This window comes from Phyllostomus discolor, chromosome 6 (assembly GCF_004126475.2).
Source record: "Phyllostomus discolor isolate MPI-MPIP mPhyDis1 chromosome 6, mPhyDis1.pri.v3, whole genome shotgun sequence".
Classification (NCBI taxonomy): domain Eukaryota; kingdom Metazoa; phylum Chordata; class Mammalia; order Chiroptera; family Phyllostomidae; genus Phyllostomus; species Phyllostomus discolor.
The window spans coordinates 80,162,608-80,182,321 of NC_040908.2; the positions used below are offsets into that span (position 1 = coordinate 80,162,608).

A 19,714-nucleotide genomic window follows, 5' to 3' on the forward strand; every position below is an offset into this window, starting at 1 on the left:
AGTCCATTGTAATAGTTTTCCTGTTCTTCCCAGCTCTTACAACATGTACTGATTTCGTATTTTCCAAATATGAAAGAGTTGGTGCTGCGGTCATAAAATGTCTCAGAACTAAGCACAAACTCAGCAAACACAAGAGACAGACAGCACAGTGGCAGAGCACTCAGTGACACAGGAGGGCGGCGAGCGCCTCTGTGCCATGATGAGCCTCCCCGTCCTCTGGCATGTAGTTCTATTCACATCTGTGACAGTTTGGAAGTAGAAAGTTCACACACAGAGGAGCTTTTACTAACTGTTTTTGAAATGCAACTGGCTCCTGAGCCCTCCTCCCCAGCCCTTGCTAGTGTCCATTCCAGCTTGCGGTTTGGTATTCAATAAGCTTCTGGAGCCAGGAGAAGGCCAAGCAAACTGCTTCAGCACGGTGAGTGCTGCTGTACCATCTGTCTCATGGGGTGCTAGTTTGTTCTGTGGGCTTGTTTTTCTCTCTCTTTTCATTATTCTCCCTTTCCTGAATCTCTTAGCTTTCCTCCTGTATGCAAGAAACAAGCACACTAAAATACAGTGGCAAACTGCCCCCAAGTTAGCCACAAGCAGGCTCCACTGAGGACTGGCTCCGGGGTGAGAGACATCACCTGGAAGTGGGCTCGGTGTCTCAGTGACTGCTCTTGACATTCCCCTCATTTCAGTGTGAAGTGGGCTGGATGAGAGGCACCAGTGGAGCATTGATGAGTACCGATAATAATCACCTTTTCTCTTCTGTGTCAGATTCTTCCATGGAGTATCTTGCCGCCTTACAACATCCCTGTGATATGAATGCGATGATCCCCATTTTAGAAAGAAAAAGCATGAGTTCAGAAAAGTAAAGTGCCTTCACTCACTTGTTCATTCATTCATTCTGAGTGCCTACTGTATGTTAGCTACTGGCTAAAGACTGACATTCAAGCCTAAGCTTGCTGGATTTCCACTCATCATGTTTTTTTGACCTTGGACCCCAGAGAACATACCTTCCAGATGAGGAGACCCACATGTCAACATTTCAGTGCCACTCACAAAACAGTATTAAACACATGCCACATGCTGTAGGAGCTCAGAGCAAAAACTGATTCCAAAGGAATCTAGGAAGTCCACAGAAGAGGTTGGCATTTGTATGGGGGTTGGTACACACACTCTGGTGAGAAGCCTGGAGTCCAGGCATGAGGGGAAGGGAGCTGTGATGTGTTCAAGGAGTAGAGTATCCTGGGTGGTCAGCATATGTGGGGCTCAGAGGGCTGCCTTGGGACCCATGCTGTGTTATCAATGGGAGCTTGGTCTCTTCAGGCCCCATATGGCAGAACAGCATCTTAGAGGGCCATTTCCATGCCTCTGGCAACTGGCCTTCAGCGCTGGGTCAGACCCAGAGCCAGAAAGCCTACCTCTGAACCAAGACCGCAGGTGGAAGGGCTCCCATCGTCAGCGGTCTCTGACACCCTGTTCTCTCTCAGCACTGTCTCTCCCTCAGAGCCTGTGAGGCTATTCTGATTGCCTCCCCAACCCCTCCCTTCTCCCCCCTACACACCCCTCTTTCTGTAGCATGTTCTTCTTGGGTTTCTATACCCATGAAACATTATATGCAATCATTTATTCATTATGAGTCTACCAAGTAACACTGCAAGGCACCAGGGATACAACTGAAGTAAAAATAGATGAGGCCCTGTTCTTAAGGAGCATATACTTCACCAGGAAAATGTATACATAAGAGGTGATTGCAGTGCTGTGGTATGCAGTCAGCCCAGGTGCTCTGGGGGCGGGTCCAAGGGGCTCCAGCCTATCATGCGTGGTCCCCAGGGTTTTTCAGTACAAGTGAAATTTGAGCTACAACCTGAAGATAAGTTAATGTAGGAGGTGGGTGGGCAGGAGACAGAGACCCAGACCACTACAGGCAAGGCCAGAAGACAGGAAAAGAAAAGGGGGGCAACTCCCAGTGGCTCTGAGTGATGGTGTGAGGTGAGAGGCAGGGGACTTGGAGACATGGCTGGAGAAGTGGGCAGGAGCCTCATCATGGAAAGCCCACACAACTGTGGGAAGGAGTTCAGGCTTCATCCTGACAGCAGCGCAGAGCCGCTGCAGGGTTTTAAGAGAAGGAATGGTGAACCACACCCTACCTAACCTGGTGAGCTGTGAAAAGTCATAAGCCACAAACCTCATTCTGCACAAAGAAGCCACATACAGCTCGGAGGAGAGAAGCAATGGGGCCAGGATCCTTGGGCTGAATTGGTTAGAAACCAGGTGTGTTGACTCACAGCCCAGTGCTCACCACCCTGGGCCACAGCCTAACTTCCCATTAGGGAGGGAGCTAAAGGTGCAGGAGGAAAAAAGCTCATCCACCTTACGCTGCCCTGGTGAGAGAGGGAAGCACCCACGCCGCTTTTCTGGTGACCACAGTACTGCGCAGCACAGTGTCCCCTGGCTGTGACATGTTCTCTGGTGAGCCTTATGTCCCAGTCAGTGGGGAGGGTCTGCTCCTGCAGCCCCAACTCTCCTGCTCACCTGCTGGGCAGTGGCTGTACCCAGGGGCCCCAGTGCCCACCCTCCATCTCTAGCCCTGATCAGCAAGGAGCCTAGCCTTCAGGACAGTTCTGGGACCTGGCCAGGCAGTGCTGGAGAGTTCAAGCTTTGCCAAGTATTTCCTATCACTGCCTTATGAATTCTTAGCAAATGAAGATTACTTTGACCATAATAAATAAAGGCTCAGCAAGATAGGCAGTGGAGGGAGAGTGTTTCTGTGCCCAGAGTGAGAGTTCCTGCCCATGAAGCAGGGGTAGCTGGGAGAATTTTAAGCCAGTTTGCTCTGACTGGCTATGAGCCCACAGGGCCTCTCCCTGATGTGTTACAGGAAGCTGGTGGGATGCCTCAGGCAAGTTGTTCAACAGCTAGATTCCATACTACCCTCAAAAAGAGGCAGGGGCAGAAGCAGGGCAGGAAATGTTGTCCTCTCCGAGTTGTAGGGGGCTCTAGAACGAGCCTTGGCTAGGATTCAAAAGGCTGGATTCTAGTTCCAGGTTTCCCACTAATGAATTGTGTGTCATTGATTTTCTTAGACATACAATAGGATTATTATTACTACTAGCCCAGGCTACTTCATGGGGCAATGTGCTAATCAAATGAGAAAGTGGATTTGAGAGTACCAACATAAGGTATAATAAGGATGTGATAGTAGGAAAAGGGACTATGGCAGTGAGGAAGCTGTTTCTGCTACAGAGCAGGGCCAAGGTGGGGGTGGGGGGGCGGGGGCGGGTACGATATACTATTTCCAAAAGGAACCCCCACTAGGTTCGCTATGCCTGCCACCAAAAGAAAGGCGTCTCTCAATGCTAGAGTTGTGAAAAGGAAAGGAAATATTTATTTAAAGCTGTACAGACTTAGAGTAGTGACCTAATGTCTTCATTAAAATATTAAAATCCTTTAGGATACCCACAGACTCACGCAATCTTTCCTTCTCCCTCTGCCCTAATCTGGGGTACTGTATCTCAGGAATAGAAGCAGAAGTCCGTGATTCAGGCTCCTGACACCATCAGCTGTGTTGCTGCCAGGATGTCCAGTTAATCCAAAGCCATGTGGCACCTTCTCATGGCCCCCCAGCAAGACTCCTTTCACCCCTTTTCTTCCAGGCAAAGTCTCTCCTGCTTCCTAAGCCAAGTGGCAAAAGGGAGCACCCCAAAGCCACATGGTCCTCACTCTCACCAAAGCCACGGGTATCCCCACTCTGGCTAAAGTCTCAAAGGTCCCCACTCTGCCAAAACTGTGTGGTTCTCTCCTCTCATGGCTGCTGAGTCTGGGTTTAAATCCCTGCACCGACCTTCCTCTGTACCCCCATTTCTGACTCCTCCTACAATCAGTTACACCTGCCAGCATTCCTGTATTATTCCAAGTTTAGTGGGCTGCCATTGTCAGTATGGGCAGGTGTGGCCCCATGTCATGGGGCCAATCATATCCAAGCTCTCACACAGGCGCTATACCAGGGGGAGCTGCCCCCCAGTTACATCTTGGGTGGAAGTCACTTCCATCCCCCTGGCTCAAGGCATGGCCACAGCTATTTAACCTATCTATGCAACCAGTTAAAGGTTATAGATGTGTTAAATGACCACACCAGAGGTTAGCTGCAAAGCTGTTGCTATACAAAACAGCCCTGCATGTTCCTGCTCCGTGCAACCCTTCCCCCAACTCACACCTGTGGGAGGAAGGAAGGAGGACATCCTATATATTTTTCTAATATTTCCTGGACGCCTTGAGTCCTGAACCTCATCCCAAATCCCTATTTGGGCCCCCCTCTCTTGGCTGCACCCTGTCACATTTCCAGACATAGTGAGCTTAGCCATATACCACATGGAGTTGCCATGCTGATTAAAAGAGACACTATATTAAAATGCTTAGCACTGTGCCCTGCACAGAGAAGGTACTCAACAGGCAGCAGCTGTATTTGAACTATTGTTACTTCCATCTTCATTGTTATTAATAAAACAGTGCTTTTCATCCTTTGAATCATTCAATATGCCCCTGGACAAAGTGACTCAGCTCCTTACCCTCACACCTCACCCCTAACCACTTACCCCTCACCCCTACCCCAACCTGTCTGAGTTTACTAGTGAAATTTGCCCAAGGAGCTCTGGGCCAGGGGCTAGATTGTCCCTGGGCTTGGGGTGGGTGGGCCTTTCCCCTGAGGCTCTTGCCACAACCCCAATCTCATCTGCCCCTAACCTGGCTCCACCTCACCCCAGCCACCCCACACATCTCTGCACCTGAACTCCACCACTGTGACCTCTGTCCTTGACCAGGGTCTCTCTGTGTGCTTCCTCTCTCCTCTTTCTCTGGAGCTCATGCCCCCTCCATCACCCAAGCCACCTTCCTGGAGTGCCTCTGAGCAATGCCTCCGCCTTATCCAGCTTTGGGGAAAGGCACCTGGACCCTAGTCCCCATGGGTCCTGACAGTGGCCTCTCAGCTTGCCCACATGTAGATAGCTGCCAGTCCTTTGGTCAGTGGACAGCTCCCAGCACAGCTCTGCACCAGGAAGACACTGGTTAAATCTCACTGCCTATCCCCATCTTTTCTGCCAGGGTTTCTCAGCCTCAGCACTACTGACATTTTGGACCTGATAATCCTTTGTTGTAGGGGCTGTCCTGTGCTTGTAGAATGTTTAGCAACATCCCCAACCTCTACCCGCTAGATGTCAGTAGCAACTCCCACCACCCAGCTGCAACAACCAAAATGTCCCCAGACACTGCCAAATGTCCACTAGGGAGTGGGGGGCAAAGCCCTCACTTGAGAACCACAGATCCCAGGCATACACCCTTTTGGCTCCTAACACCCACCTCCCAGCCCCGCTCCCTATGCTTTGTTTCCTCTCACTGCCCCTCTCCCCATCTCAGAGCAATGTCCCCCACTTCTTTCTTCTGGTTGCCCAAAGCCAGGGCTGCTCAAGCTGGAGACAGAAAATGCAAATTGCACACTGTGAAATGCTTTGCTAGCACCTGGGGCTTCTCCCTTGTTTTCTGCTCAGATGAAAGACAGAAAGACTGGTTGGAGTTGAATGAGGCAGCCTGGGGCTCCCAGGAAGCTGCAATTCCACTCCCTTCCAACCCCCACTGCACCCAACCCCTCTGTTAACACCATGTATCTGGGGAGGGGTAGAGCAGGAGTGGGGCTGTGGCTGCAGGCCTAGGGAGGGCCTGGCTCCCTCCAGGACTCTAAGTTCCAGGCTCTGCTGATGTACAGAAGGCCAGGGGGAGCAGGGCAAAGCCTCTTCCCTGGAAGTCAAGAGTTCAGAGGCTCAAGTCTGTTCCAGGGAAGCAGCCTAGACTAATATTAAGCACTTTCAGCATAATTGTGGGAGGTCATCTTCTGTCACTGTCAGAGCCTCTCCAGCCAAACTCTGCCTCTGCACCTGCTTCCCCAAGCCCCAATACACCTGACCTTCTTATCCATGGCACTTGATTCTCACTAGAGTCTCTAGGAGATATTTTCCGTTCCTTCAACATCTCCATGAAGGGCTCAGAAGAAATCCTCATGCCCATTTTAAAGTTCCCTTAACCAATGTCTAGTCCAGGTTCTAGCCTGCCTGGTCCTATCTGGCCTGGCCCTTCCCTTCATCCATCTCCAGGAAAGGCATTGCTCTGGCACTCACCTCACCAGACCAATTCAATCCAATGAAAGTGAGTTAGCACTGCAGCTAAGATGCAGGTACTTGGGCTATTAAGCTCTAAATGGATAGCTACAAAAGGATGCCAACCATTCCCCAGTGCATGAAAAGCCCCCTGAGCAAGCTGACATCTCAAGACATTTGACTTTCACTTGAAGGTAGTGGACATGGCTGCACCCATCTCTTTGGCTCTTGGCATTCATGCAGGCCTCGTGGGTAGTATAGCTGCACCAGACCGAGTCCCCACTCCTAGAGCCCTGGAGTTGGGCAGGATATGTATTAGTCTCAAGCTATTCCCCATATCCTCTCTACCTACTTTCACTTGAAACCACTAGTAGGGTAAAACTGGAGGGTGAGGGAAACTGGGCAGGACTTAGATTGATGACTATGAGCTCGGGAAGAAAAAACACAGTCCTCTCACCCACCTCCCAACATCTCTCTCTCCCCCTCCATCTCCCTCCCTCTGTCTCTCTCTCTCTCTCTCTCTCTCTCTCTCTCTCTCTGCCCACCTCTCCCTCCCTATAAATATAGCCCAATGTTTGAAGCACTCCTCATACCCTCAATGCCACCACCCAGAAACCTTCAGTGGCCCTCCACGGCTCGTCAGTGAGCTCAAACTCCCTACCCTAGCATTCAAAGCCTCCACCTCCCAGCTCTCCTACCTGGACCTCCTGTAGCCCCTGAGGTGCCCTTCAGCTCCAGGCACAGGTTTTCCTAACCCTAAACAGGAACTGAGTGTGTCACCTGTCCCCCATCTTCCTTCAGGGCCATTGAGCACTTAACTGTGCACCAGGCCTCATGCTTATCACTTTATAATGGTTTATCTCATGTAATTCTCATGACACATCTCTGAGATCCATACTATGATAAACCCTGTTTTTACAAGTGTGAAAACTAGGGCATGAAGCAATTGGCAACCTGCCCTAATTGTATCAGTAAGTGTCAGAGCTAGGTTTCGGCTCTGGACAGTCAGACTGCAGTCTGCTCTCTCTGCCCCACAGCACAACAGCACACTCCTCCTCCCCCTCTTCTTTTGCTCCTTCTCCATCATTAAGCAGGACTTCCACAAAAGGCTTCCACTGGCTTCCTGCTGCTACCCTCCCCAGGATTCTGCCCTCCTCCACACTCCACTGAAGAACTTTTTGTGACTCAAAGTTGATCACAGTAGTTACGATGAAAGGTATACAGAGCCGACTGTATGCTTAGCATCGGGACCTGAACCCCTGATCGTGACACTCATCTGCCAGTAATGTTCAAGTCCTGTTTCATTTTGCAAAACTGAAACTGTATACCCATTAACTAATTTCCCATTTCCCCTTCCCCAAGCCACTGGCAACTGTGATTCTAATTTCTGTCTTTGTGAAGTCAACTACTATAGGTACCTCATATAAATGGAATAATACAATATTTGTCCTTTCTTGTGACTGCCTTATTTTATTTAACATAGTAACCACAGGTTCACCCATGTGGTAGCATGTGACAGGATTTACTTCATTTTTAAGGCAAATAATATTCCAATGTATGTTTACACCACATTTTGTTTATCCATTCATCTGTTGATGGAAACTTGGGTTGCTTTCACTTTTGGATTATTGTGAATAATGCTGCTATAAACATGGGTGTGCAAATATCTTTCACAGTCCCTGCTTTCTATCTGTTTGGTCTGTACCCAGAAGTAGAATGGTTGGATCATAAGCTAATTCTATTTTCCATTTTTTGAGGAGCCTCCAGACTGTTCTCCGTACTGCTACACCATCTCACCTTCCCTCCACTTGCTGAGGGGTTTGGACTTGACTACTAAAATATTTTAAGCATCTTTATATAAGTCCCTAATTTAGCACAGTACCAGGTACATAATAAAAGTTCCATAAATATTTGTTGAATGTGCATCAGACTTCCCTTTATCTATCCAAACTCTACACATCCTTTAAGCCTGACCTCAAGTACCAGTTCCTCTGTGGAGCCCTCACTTGTGGCACCAGCCACAAGTCTTTGCCCCTGTTGCACATCCACAGGACTTTTTGTCTGGTCCTTCATCCTAGGTTCTTGAGTATTTTTGGACCTGAGGAGGCATCCTGACTTGAACTCTTCTCATTGCTTCATGGATCTGACTTCTCCCCAACTGAATGCTAAAGGAGGATTTGGCCATTGTCCTTAACCTCACTGGATCCCCAAGGCCAGCCTGGGAGCATATTGAGTGCATCGTGGGCCCTTCATAAACAGACACTCAGATATGTGCCAATTGAATTTCCTTATGGTTGCCTAGGCAAAGATAGGGCAGTCAAGGGATTTTTGTGGCAGCAGAAATAACCCTGGATTTGAAACTAAAGATTAAGCCCTGTCTTACCACTTCCACTTTGTTACCTCCAGCAAGACACTTGACCTGTTGCCTCAGCTTCCACCAAAATGGCTTTAAAAATCTCTTCCCTTTATGTAAATGTTTCACAGGTTACCAGACCCTCTTGCATACATTATCTTTTTTTAATCCTCACAAGGACACTGTGAAGTAGGTAGGGCAAGATTTATTTAATCTCTGGTTTCAAGATGAGAAAGTGATCACTCAAAGAGCTTAAGTGATTTGCACAAAATGCTCAGCCATCAAGTGCCAGAATGGGCCCTCTGACTTCCTAGGCTATATAATCCCCTACCTGCCCATCTCATAGGAAAGGGGGGCTGCAAGAATTGAGCAAAAGCTTGGACAGGAAAGTGTTTTTGTAGACAAATGTGTGTACTTTGCTTTTTCAGCCACTATGCAAGTTGGGGATGGTCCTTTGATCTGCAGAAGGTGGAACATGATGGACATTTGGTGGAAGGAGAAAGGTGGAAGATCCTGCTTCTGTCTTGGGCACCTGTAGGTTCACACAGCTGACAGGGCAGGGAGGGTGCTCCCAGTAGCCCAGTACAGAGTAGGCTTCCAGGGAGAGTTTTTACCACTGGCCTCCATTCCAGGCCAGTGGAGAGAGGTACAAGTCCTATTCCTTCAGACCCCTGCCGGCCACACGCCTGCCTCCCTGGAACCCACAGGATAAGTTACCATGGCTCCCACCCTATCGCCTTCCTTCTCCAGGGGTAGCCCCTCCATGGCACTTTCCCCCACCTCCTCTCCCCCTCTTGCTCCCTCCTTCCAGCAGCTAATGAGCTTGATAAGAAATTGTCTCCTTAACAAGATTAGCCATGGAAATCTCTTGTCTCCTCCCATTTATTCTGTAAGCTCCTGTCTCATGTCCTGTAATTTTCTGCTCATATCATAGGCACAAGACCACCACAGGGATATTAATTCCTACTTGTTCTTTGATCTTGTGACTGCTGGTATGGCAGCCCTCTACCCATAGCCGCTGATCTACTGAGGCCCTCACTGGCTATCTCCTCCAGAGTCAGCCACTCCCTAATTTTCTGCCACTATTACTCCCCCTCGAATCCCTACCTCTGCCCCTCTCAGCTTTCAGCAACTACCTCTAACTTATGGACCAAGGAAGCTGATCTAAAGCTGGAGCTTAGACGGCAGAAAAAGGGTAAATGGATGCCCCTAAACCACTCCTTTCCTTTCCTTTCTAACCCTACACACACACCCCTCAGAAGCCTCCAGAGACTGGAATGCAGAGATAGTCTGATGCAGAGGACAAGAGGGCCAAGATTTGGACCTGGGTTCACTTCCTGGGTCTGTGACATAAACAACAACTTCCCCAATCTCTCTCTCTCTCGGTTTTTTCATCTGTACATTAGGGATGATAATACCCATCTGGCAAGTTTGTGGTACTGCACAGAGTATAGTGCTTGACCCATAGTAAGACCTCAATTAATGCCAGTTTCCTTCTCTGTTTTTTTCAAGACAGAATTTGGTGGGGCTAGGGAATATAGTTCTTGGAATTTACCAAGAAATTCTTGTTTCAACCCTGAGTTTATATCTCTCTGAACTTTGTCATCCCAAATTTCTTTCTCTTTACACATTTTTGGGGCTTACACATAAGAAACTTTATGGCTCCTTCAACCCAAAACATTATTTAAAAGAAAGCTCAGTATTTAAGGTTCATCCCAAACAGAGGTAGAAGGAAAAGAAGGGAATTGACTGTCCTATGCCCTGAGGCTGAAGACAAAGAGATGTCCTGAGAAAGAGAGTCCCTGGCCAGGGACATGAGGGTCACCAGGCAGCACCCTGGACTCTGGGTCATCAGGGCATTTTCAGGGAGAAGCAAAGATGCAGGGAGGCCGGTGTCTGGAGGAGTTAACATACCTAGGACATAGGTAGGAAATTGCTGGAGTAAGAAGAAGAGAGACCAGAGCTAAATGTAGGTTAATTTGGAAACAGTTTTGTGATCGATTGCATGGAAAGTGACAGAGAGTAAGAGGTGGGAAATTGCACCTATTTGGTGAATGAACTCAGAATGCCAAGTGCTATGGGAAGCTGAGAGCTGGCACCACTCCGGGCAGGGTGGGGAAGCAGCCTGTGCCCAGGCAGCTGGCAGGGCCAGCATTATGCTGAGAGGACACGGCTCCAGACATGCCACCATCACCACTCAGAATACAAATAGATAGAGTATAGCATAAATCAGTGATTAGGCCCTCACCATGTATTTAGCCAAGGGTGAAGCCTTTACTCACACTTCTCATTTAGTGTTTGTATTGCCCTGAAAGCTGACCATTGTCAACAGCTAATGTCAATAAACAGACTTTGGGCTTCCAGGACAGGCCTGTGGAATCCTTTTGGGGAATTTGAGGTCTTTGTCCTCAAGGTCCTGTGCAATAAGACTATCTGCGTTCAAATCCCAATTATGTTGTTTTCTAGTGCTGCAACCTTGGGCAAGTGTCTGAATCTTCAGGAGCCAGTTTCCTTGCCTGTTATATGGGGATAATATTGCCACCAAGGAAGACAAGCACCAATGCATTTTTTAAATCAACAGTAACAAGCAAGTGCATGATGAAAGCAAGGTGAGGGAGGAAGAGATGCTGGCTGGCTAGGCAGGGGGAGCAGAGGAGGCTTCTGGAGAAGTAGGATGGAATTCAGAGCTGAAAGGTGCTGAGACTGCAGTGCTGAGAGGAAAGCAAGTGGGCTAATACAGTTAGCACAGAGCACTTTGTATTCATATCATCTCAGTAAGATAGACTCATTTCCAGAGCTGATAAGACACAAATGTTGATGGAACAGTGAACATTTCTACCTTTTCTGATAAGTTCCCTAACTGACATTGCTGATGTGCCATCCAGTCCTACTGTGTGGCCTGTAAATAAAAAAGGAAGATGTCCAAAATAGAGTTGCTTTTGCTTTTTGAGCAGCATCAGAAATGAGACTCAAAGCAATCTAGAATCAGCAACACAAGTGGTCACACCAAGCTCCTCACGGGGTTAAAGTACCATGAAGTAGCTCTGAAGTAATAACAACAAGAGCTGTTATTTATTGAACAGCCACTGTGCAGGCACTGGGCCAGGTTGTGGAGTTGTGACAACTCCAAATCTGTGTGGTTGGTATAATATTAGCACAATTTTATACATGAGGAAGCTGAGTCAGGGCGGTTCAGTAACCTGTGCAAGATCTCACTGATGGAGCCAAACTGTTTGACTTCAGAGTCCAAGTATTCATCCAAGAACTAAAAAGACTGAGATTCCTGCACACCTTCATTCCTGCACTCCTCCATTCATGCCTCATTCCTTATTCACTCTTTCAAAACATATTTATTGAGCACCACCACATGCAGCAACTGTGCCCAAAACTCAGCCCAGAGCAATGGACAGGCAGGCAGCCCCTGCTCTCAGGGAGGCTATGGTCTCATTCACCAACATGCACTGGGACATTAGCAAGTGCAAAAGCCCTGGGCTGTGCTGGAGACTAGGAGGCAGAGGTGGAAGGGCCTGCCAGCTTCTCTTGGCCTTTGGGGCTATGACCCCACATCCTGGGAGCAGCATGTGGACACTGCAGGCCTCTGAATAAGGCAGGCTTATGGGTGGGAAGATGACAAATTAGGAGGCAAACAGAAAGGACAGAGGGAGGGTCTCCACTGCCATCCAGTGCCCTTGAAGCCACATCAGATGGCTTTGAGAGATCACAGTGCCTCATCCCTTTTAGGCACACCTTCTTCTGGGACACTGTAAGACCTGCGTTTCCATTCCTCGTCTGTACCCAACCAAACACAGAGACCAAAGGAAGGAGTGGAGCGAGAGGAAGAAATGAGCCATCCATTTGGCATGGTTTCCGCAGCAACACCTGGGGTGCCGTTGTTACCACTTCACAGATGATTAGGCTGAGGCTCTGAGGGTGTCCTCCCCAGGATTTGCCTCAAGGTCATACCAGCTGCAGATCCATAGCTCTATGGTAGTATATTCCCAACCCTGGCCCAGGGGTTATGGCAGTTCAAAAGAGTGGCATGTGCTATCTTTAAAGAGCCTGCATTCTATTTGGGAATGCAAGAGTGAGTTACAGAATGGGCAGAAATGATCCAAATGTGAAAACTGAGGGCCATCCAGTCCCACAGGAGGAGTCTTGAACTATCTGGAAAAGGAGAGTATGCATTAGCTGGACTTTCAAAGAGGCCTTCCAGAAGAAGTAGAGGTTGGTGGGGCACAGGGGAGGTGGGGGGCAGCCCCTGTAGGAAGGAACCTGCAGGTATGCCCATGACCGTGCTGTGTGGTAGAAAGTAGCATAGTGAAAGCATGGCGTTGGATCAAGACAGCTCCAGCACTTCGGTCTGGGACAAATTGCTTTGAGCTCTGACTTTTCACTTCCTCATCTCTTAAAAGGAAATTAAAAACCCTTCACCCCAATAAGGCTACAGCAAGGATTAAACAAGAAATCATATCCGGAAAAGTCCCTGGCACAGTACCTAGTGCCCATCCCATTGTACTGAGTCTTTAGCACACAGCAGGCCTCGAGCCATGCCAGGACCCGCACCAGGGGCTTACAGTCTAGGGACGGTGCCAGGCCTTTGGTGGCTCAGTGCACACCTCACAGCTGTAACAAGTGTGCAGGGAGTGAGGATGAGAGACAGAAAATCTCATTGTGGGAATGGGGGGTCTTCTTAAGGAGGGGAGCGTCAGTTGGCTCAGAGGGGTAGGTGAGAGTGAGCTTTGGAAAGGAGGGGAGATGAGTGTCCTGAGCAGTAAGGCTGTGGGAAGAGGAAGGAGCTCTGCACTGTGGAGGAAGGCCAGCATGGCTGGGGGTCTGGACTGGGCCAGGGCCAGAGAGGCGGCCGGCAGGGCCAGAGGAAGGACATTGGGCTTTGACTGCCCTGTCAAGGATTTTTGTCTTTATCCAAAGAAAAATAAGAAGCCATGGATGGTTTTCAGTAGGATCTAAAATCCATTTTAAGAGGATCTCGTTTTAGTGAAGGGAATGAATTAGATGAGACCACAGATGGATACAGACGCACAGCAGGTTGGCCACTGATACACAGGCTCTTTATGGTGCCATGGTCAGAGTCTGCTCAACCGAGGAGGAATGTGGGGCAGGGAGCTTAGCAGGAAGCCTGTTAGGCTCTGTGGTCAGAATGGATCTCCTACTCCTTGAGTGGGGGTTGGGGGTATCATTCAGGAGGAGGAGCAGAAGGGTGGGAGACAGGACTCAGAGGTGAGTGCTGGGCAGGTAGTCACCAGCTACCTCCACCAGACCCAAGGACACAGGGTCTTGCGCCCTGCTGGTTGTTGGGGTTTTGTCAAAGCAAGGCAGCTTCCTCAAATTGTAATAACAGTGATTTCTATTGCACTGTGAGCATCTGACACATGAGTGGAGAGCTCTGAAGCCCCCCAGTGGGTAACATAAAGGGGAATGGGGATCCGGGGAGGGCTGGAGGCTGCCACTCCTGGCTGGGCTCTGCCACATGGAGCGGAGCGGGAGGAGGACTGGGAAGAAAGAGGCTTATTTCAGTACTCTGTTATTATGGCATCTTGTTTTCATAGTTTGTTCAACAAACCTCTCTCCCTCTCCCTCTCCCCCCTTGCCTCTCTCTTTTTCATCTTCCTCTCTCAGCAAATCCATTTAAATGCAATTCTATTCTTAAAGCGCCCCTCTCATGCATGTCTAATGAATGTCAGGGAAATGCTATTACAATGGTGCTGAGGAGGATCCTATCAGCAGTGTGTGTACAAGTCATTTGAAAGGAAGCCTGGGAGCGCTCCAGTTTTATTACAGCATAATTAGAAATAAAATCTTGTTGCAATAGAATGAGAGATGTGTGCTAATCCCATGGTAGAGAAACATAGAGATGTATTTAGAGAAAAGGGCTCAGGGAGAGAGAGAACTGGCCACTGTTTCTCTGTTCCCCTCCACCAAGACTCTCCTGCTGGTTCTCCTCCCTGAGTTGCCCCATCCTCACCCTTGCCAATACCCTCTGATCCCCTAGCTCCCTGGGACTACTCCAGAGACAGTGCTGACCCTTCAAGAGCTCAGCTGCCAGTCTGCCAGGACCCCAGGGCAGCTAAGCCTATTCCTCCCTGGATATCTACACCCTCCACCTACTTAGGAGGCCAGTTTGTGGGCAGTCGGGAGATGGTGCTCAGGGTCAGCAGAGCCCTGCACTTGGAGGCTGAAACCTAGTTCAAGTTCTAAGTCCTGCCCTTACCAGAGTTATACATTTACTGATTGATTAATTCATTCAGTCACTTAACAAGTACTTACTTGCTCGCCTATTAAATGCCAGGTGCTGGGTGGGGTGTATTCATTAACTAATTTAGTTCTCACAGGAAACCCTTCAGAGAGGTTCAGTGGCTTGCACAGCATCATCTGTCTAGGAGACAGAAAACAATTGGAACCCAATCTCTTCTGATTCTGGAGCCAGGCTTCTTCTGCTGCACCATGATATCAATTTCCTGGGTCATCCTGAGACTGAAGAAGCCCCATCCCTCCAGTCCTATGGAGCCCAAAATGCAAAGATAAAGATGGGGGAGGCTGGCTAACTCTCTTAAAGGTCAGAAACAGGCATCGCTCTGTAGTACTGTTTCTTCTTTGACCAGTTGCCCTCTCACCTACTCCACCAACCCCACCTGGGAACACATTTCATACATTGTGCCCATCAGGAGCCTGGCATGCCAAGCCCCAGCCTAGCCTCGCATTACGCTCTGAAAATGAACATGAGATCATGGTATCTTTCCAAGCACCTGGGAGCACCCTGTGCCACAAAGCAGGCAGGTAGCCCTGGCACCTGCCACGTGGAGGTTATTAAATTATGAAGCCTTCCTCCAGCTTTGTTCACCACTTGAGCCCCAGCTTAAACATTGCCCTTGCTCTTCCAGCCAGCAGGGAACAGGGCAAAATGTCAGGTTCTGCATGTCCCCAACAAGCTTACATAGCAGGGGCTCCACCTCCCATCCATCCAGTCCCATCGATATGACTGCTCCACCTGATTTCAGTTCCATAGGGAAAGGGCAGTGGGCCCAGAAACAGAAGACCTCTCCTGACATTGATACTTGGACCCAGGCTAGCTGTGTGACCCTCTGTGACTCAGTGTCCCCTAGTATCACATGTAGTGGTGGATCAGATTTGAGTGTTTGATAGTGAGTGTAGATGAAGCCCTACCTGGGATCAAAGGCCCATTCCTAGGGCGGGTTCCTGCCCACATCATCCCTGAACAATGCCTTCCCCAGCTCCTGATGCTTGCTGTCCACTGAGGGGCCTTGGCTCAGTCTGTCCCCACCTCTCACTCTGCAAACACAACCTGTGTGGTCCACCTGTGACCCTCAGGACAAGCTCACCTCTGTCCTCCTCACCATTTTTACCTTAAAGCCCTCACCCCAGCGTCTTCGTAGAACAGGACCCAACTGCAGAATCTTAGCACTGGAAGGGGCCTCCGGGAAAGCATGCCTAGTGAGCAGCGTGTTTGTTTTCTAGGGCTTCTGTATGAAGTAACAGACTGGCTGTCTCAAACAATAGGAATTTATTTTTCTTAGTTCTGAAGGCTGAAAGTCCAAGATCAAGGTGTTGACAGGTGTGGTTTTCCCTGAGCCCTCTTTCCCTGCCTTGCAGCCGGCCACCCTTTCACTGTGACCTCAAATGCTCTTCCCTCTACACCCACACATCCCTGTCCTTATAAGAACACATCCTGTTGGGTTAAGGCCCCACCCTTACAACCTAATTTAATTTTAACTAGCTCTATGAAGGCCCCATCTCCCAATACAGTCACATTGGAGGTTATGGCTTTAATTTTTTATCTTATTTTATTTATTTTTTCATTCCAGAGAGAGAGGAAGGGAGAGAGATCAGTGTGGGAGAAACATCAATTGGTTCCCCTCCATTTGTGCCCTGATGGGAGACTGAACCCACAATCTATGCATGTCTCCTGACCAGCAATAAACCCGTGACCTTTTTGTTTAGGAGCTGAGCTGCCCTGCAGCTCCAGACAGTAGAGCCAGACCAGCATCAGGGGCAGGGACGGAGGGTGGTGCAGTTAAGGTTTTAACATATGAATTGGGAGAGGACACATTCACTCCTTAGCAGGGAGGATCTAGGACTTAGAGCTAGCCAGCCCCAGAGCTGGAACTTGAAGGCAAGTTCCCAACCCACATACCACATGCCTTCCACTACACTGCAAATCTCCCCTCAGGGTCTTTTCCCGGAGGCCCCTTCCAGTGCTAAGATTCGGCAGTTGGGTCCTGTTCTACGAAGACACTGGGGTGAGGGCTTTAAGGTAAAAATGGTAAGGAGGACAGAAGTGAGCTGGTCCTGAGGGTCACAGGTGGACCACACAGGTTGTGTTTGCAGAGCGAGAGGTTGGGTGGAGGGCTTACAGTCCTGGATTCCAGGGTCCGGGGGAGAAGAGAAAGCCTTAGAGGAAGTCCAGGGCTCTCCCTACCAGCAGGAATACAAGGAGGGAATGAAAAGAAGTGCTCTGCTGAGTCAGCCCTAAACAGTTCCCTACCTCTGCCAAGCCAGGAGGTATTGATCGCCCACACCCACCCTGCCCCACTGGCACAAAGGACCTGGGAGGAAGACAGCAGCCTTCTGGTGGGGGTAGTTTGCTCATTAGTCTTGTCCACATGCTCCAAGCTGCAAGCTGACCACATTGTTTTTGTAAATCTATATTGGATAGAGCAGTAACTGGTAACCTATATTGATTGCAATTTCTCTTTTGGAGTTGGGAGTTCCCTGGGGACCAGTCAACACACTTGGAGGCTGGCATCCTAAGGCTGCCCCGCAAAACAGACTTGAACTGTGGCAGGCTAAATATCTCTTCTCTTCCAAGAGAGACTGGATGATTTTTCTGACCCTGGCTAAAGCCTAGTCTTGGGGCAAAGCTCCATCCATTCCTCCCCTCACCTGCCCCATTCCATACCTCCTGTTGCCTGCTGGGGCCTTCCTGGTAGGGGTGAAGATGGTGGCTGGAGCAGGAAACCCTTCCCTCAGCTTCTGGCTTTCCTCTTTCAGGAAATCATCTGACTCCAGCAGCCCAGAAGCATCTTCTAAGAAACACCTCTACTGCTGGGACTTGTTCATTCAACACAATACTATATTCCATGCATATATTATGGACATATGGACATATATGGCCTGTGCTTTTACACTCTTCATATTACCCCTGTACAATGCAGTGTATGTCACAACACCCTTTTGTATACATTGTCACACCACTGAAGAAGCCCATGAGCTGAGCAAGTCAGGAGTTAGTGTCCTCAAGTTGAGGATGAGAGAAAAGAAGCACAGAAAGGTTGAAGGATGTTCTAAAGTAGGTCTCAAATCTCCCATTACTGACTCCAATTACAGTGGTCCACACACCACCCCTTGGAGCACACACATCCCCATGCTGCCAATCCCTCTGTGTCCACTGTGATGCCCCACAGGCCCATGCAGGTGTGCCTGAAGGTGGACATGCCAGCACACAGCCATCTGCCTGTGATCACACCTTCCTGCTACCATACAGCACCTGACCACAGCAGGGTTTCTTTGTTGCTTAAGACAGATGACTGCCTAATACCATATCTGTAACTTCACTGCACACCAGCCTCCTAAGGGACGCCATTCACCTATTTTTTTCTATCAATAACTACAATGCCCTCTGAAGCAGTCTCGTCTCATCCTCACACCTTTCTGCTTGTCCACCACTCTGGCCCTGGCCTGGGAGAGGGAAGCCTGTTGCAGGGGAAGCAGAGGCCAGGAGCCTGGTCACTTGCCCAAAAAGGAGGGGGAAGGTCCACCCTCAGAACAAGCTGGCCAAAGCTCCCTCCAAAATGCAAGACACACTCTCCTAGCAGCTGGATTTGGGGAAAACAACTCTTGATTTGTGTTCAGGAGACTCAGATGTGAATTCTGGCTTTTTCACTCACTAGCTGTGTAACTTGGACAAGTCTCCACCTGAGCCACAGTTTCTTCATCTGTAAGGTGAAAGGAGCAGCATGTGCTTTAAGCTAGGGATAGTGCTTGAGAGAGGGGACATGTGTTAAAGCACCTGCCACAGCTCTTGGCACATGGTGCTCACTGATTCATGCACCTGGGTTTCTTTCTTGCTGAGTTTATGAAATGATAAAGGCACTGTACCAGCTAAGCCTGGATCCCTCTCCCAGCCCAAGGCAGACTTTATCCATGAAGGGGCCCCAAAGGGCTGGAGAGAACAAGTTCAAAGCTGCAGGTCCTTGTACCAGTTCTTCCCCAAAGGCCCCAGCTGTGGAACCTCTAGCATCTAAGGGACTGAGCTTGACTTAAGGCAGGCAGAGATGAAACCACCCAAGGCAGCTCAGTTTTAGGACTTCTCTGTCCACAATGGGGCAGAGTGCCACTCTGCCTGCACAGCTGCACTGCACACCTTTTTGTCTGAGTGCAGGCCCCTGGAATGCTAATGTGGTTTCTTCCCGGGAATCATTGTCCTCTGTTGGGAGTGGTCTCTTCTCCAGCAAGGAGGTTAGACTGCTCTAATCACTAAGCGGCAGGTCCTTGTTCAGGGAAGAACAATGGAAGGCCAGCCTCAGGCATGCTGGAGAGGGACTATCCCTTCTCTTCTTCTCCCACAGCCTATCTACCCTGGGTCTCCATATGTTTGAGGAGCTCCTGGGAAGAGTGAGTTTATGCCCTGAAGGGGGGCTCCCCTTGAAGACAAGTCAGCCACAGTTTATACTGCAGATTGCCCTACTCATGTCATCATCTGTGTTTGTTTCCCTTTTGTTAGCTCCAAACCATCAGCCTGGCTTTAATGTCCCAGCCCAGATTCAGCTGAGCTGGGGAACCAAGACAAGGGTCCAAGTGGCCTAAAGAGGGTACAGTGGCCCAAACCATTGCAATATGACAGTGGTGGTTAGAGAAGAAGAGATTTCCTACTCTCCACACAGTATGAGGGGAACCACGGGATAGGACCCCAGGTCTAGCTGTCTTACCCCATTGTAGGTGCCTCCTCTATAGCCAGGATTCATTCATTCAACACATGTTCAGTGAGCATCTACTATGTGCCAACCATGTTCTGGAGCTGAGATACTAAAATAACTCCTTGCTCTCAATGAGAAACACCACATGCTCTGAATACAAAAAATCATGGCAAGGAATTGGGAGGGGCTGTGGGACAGAGTCCAGTTTTTGATTGGGGGGTCAAACAAGGAGCTGGCATTCAAGCATAGACCTGAATGAGGCCAAGAGTGAGTCA

General features: G+C 49.2%; 1 protein-coding gene across 3 annotated transcripts in view; it reads left to right on the top strand.

Moving 5' to 3' along the window:
- DSCAML1 (DS cell adhesion molecule like 1) overlaps positions 1-19,714 on the top strand; it is a 347,436-nt gene that overhangs the window by 220,330 nt on the left and 107,392 nt on the right. The window lies entirely within an intron of this gene.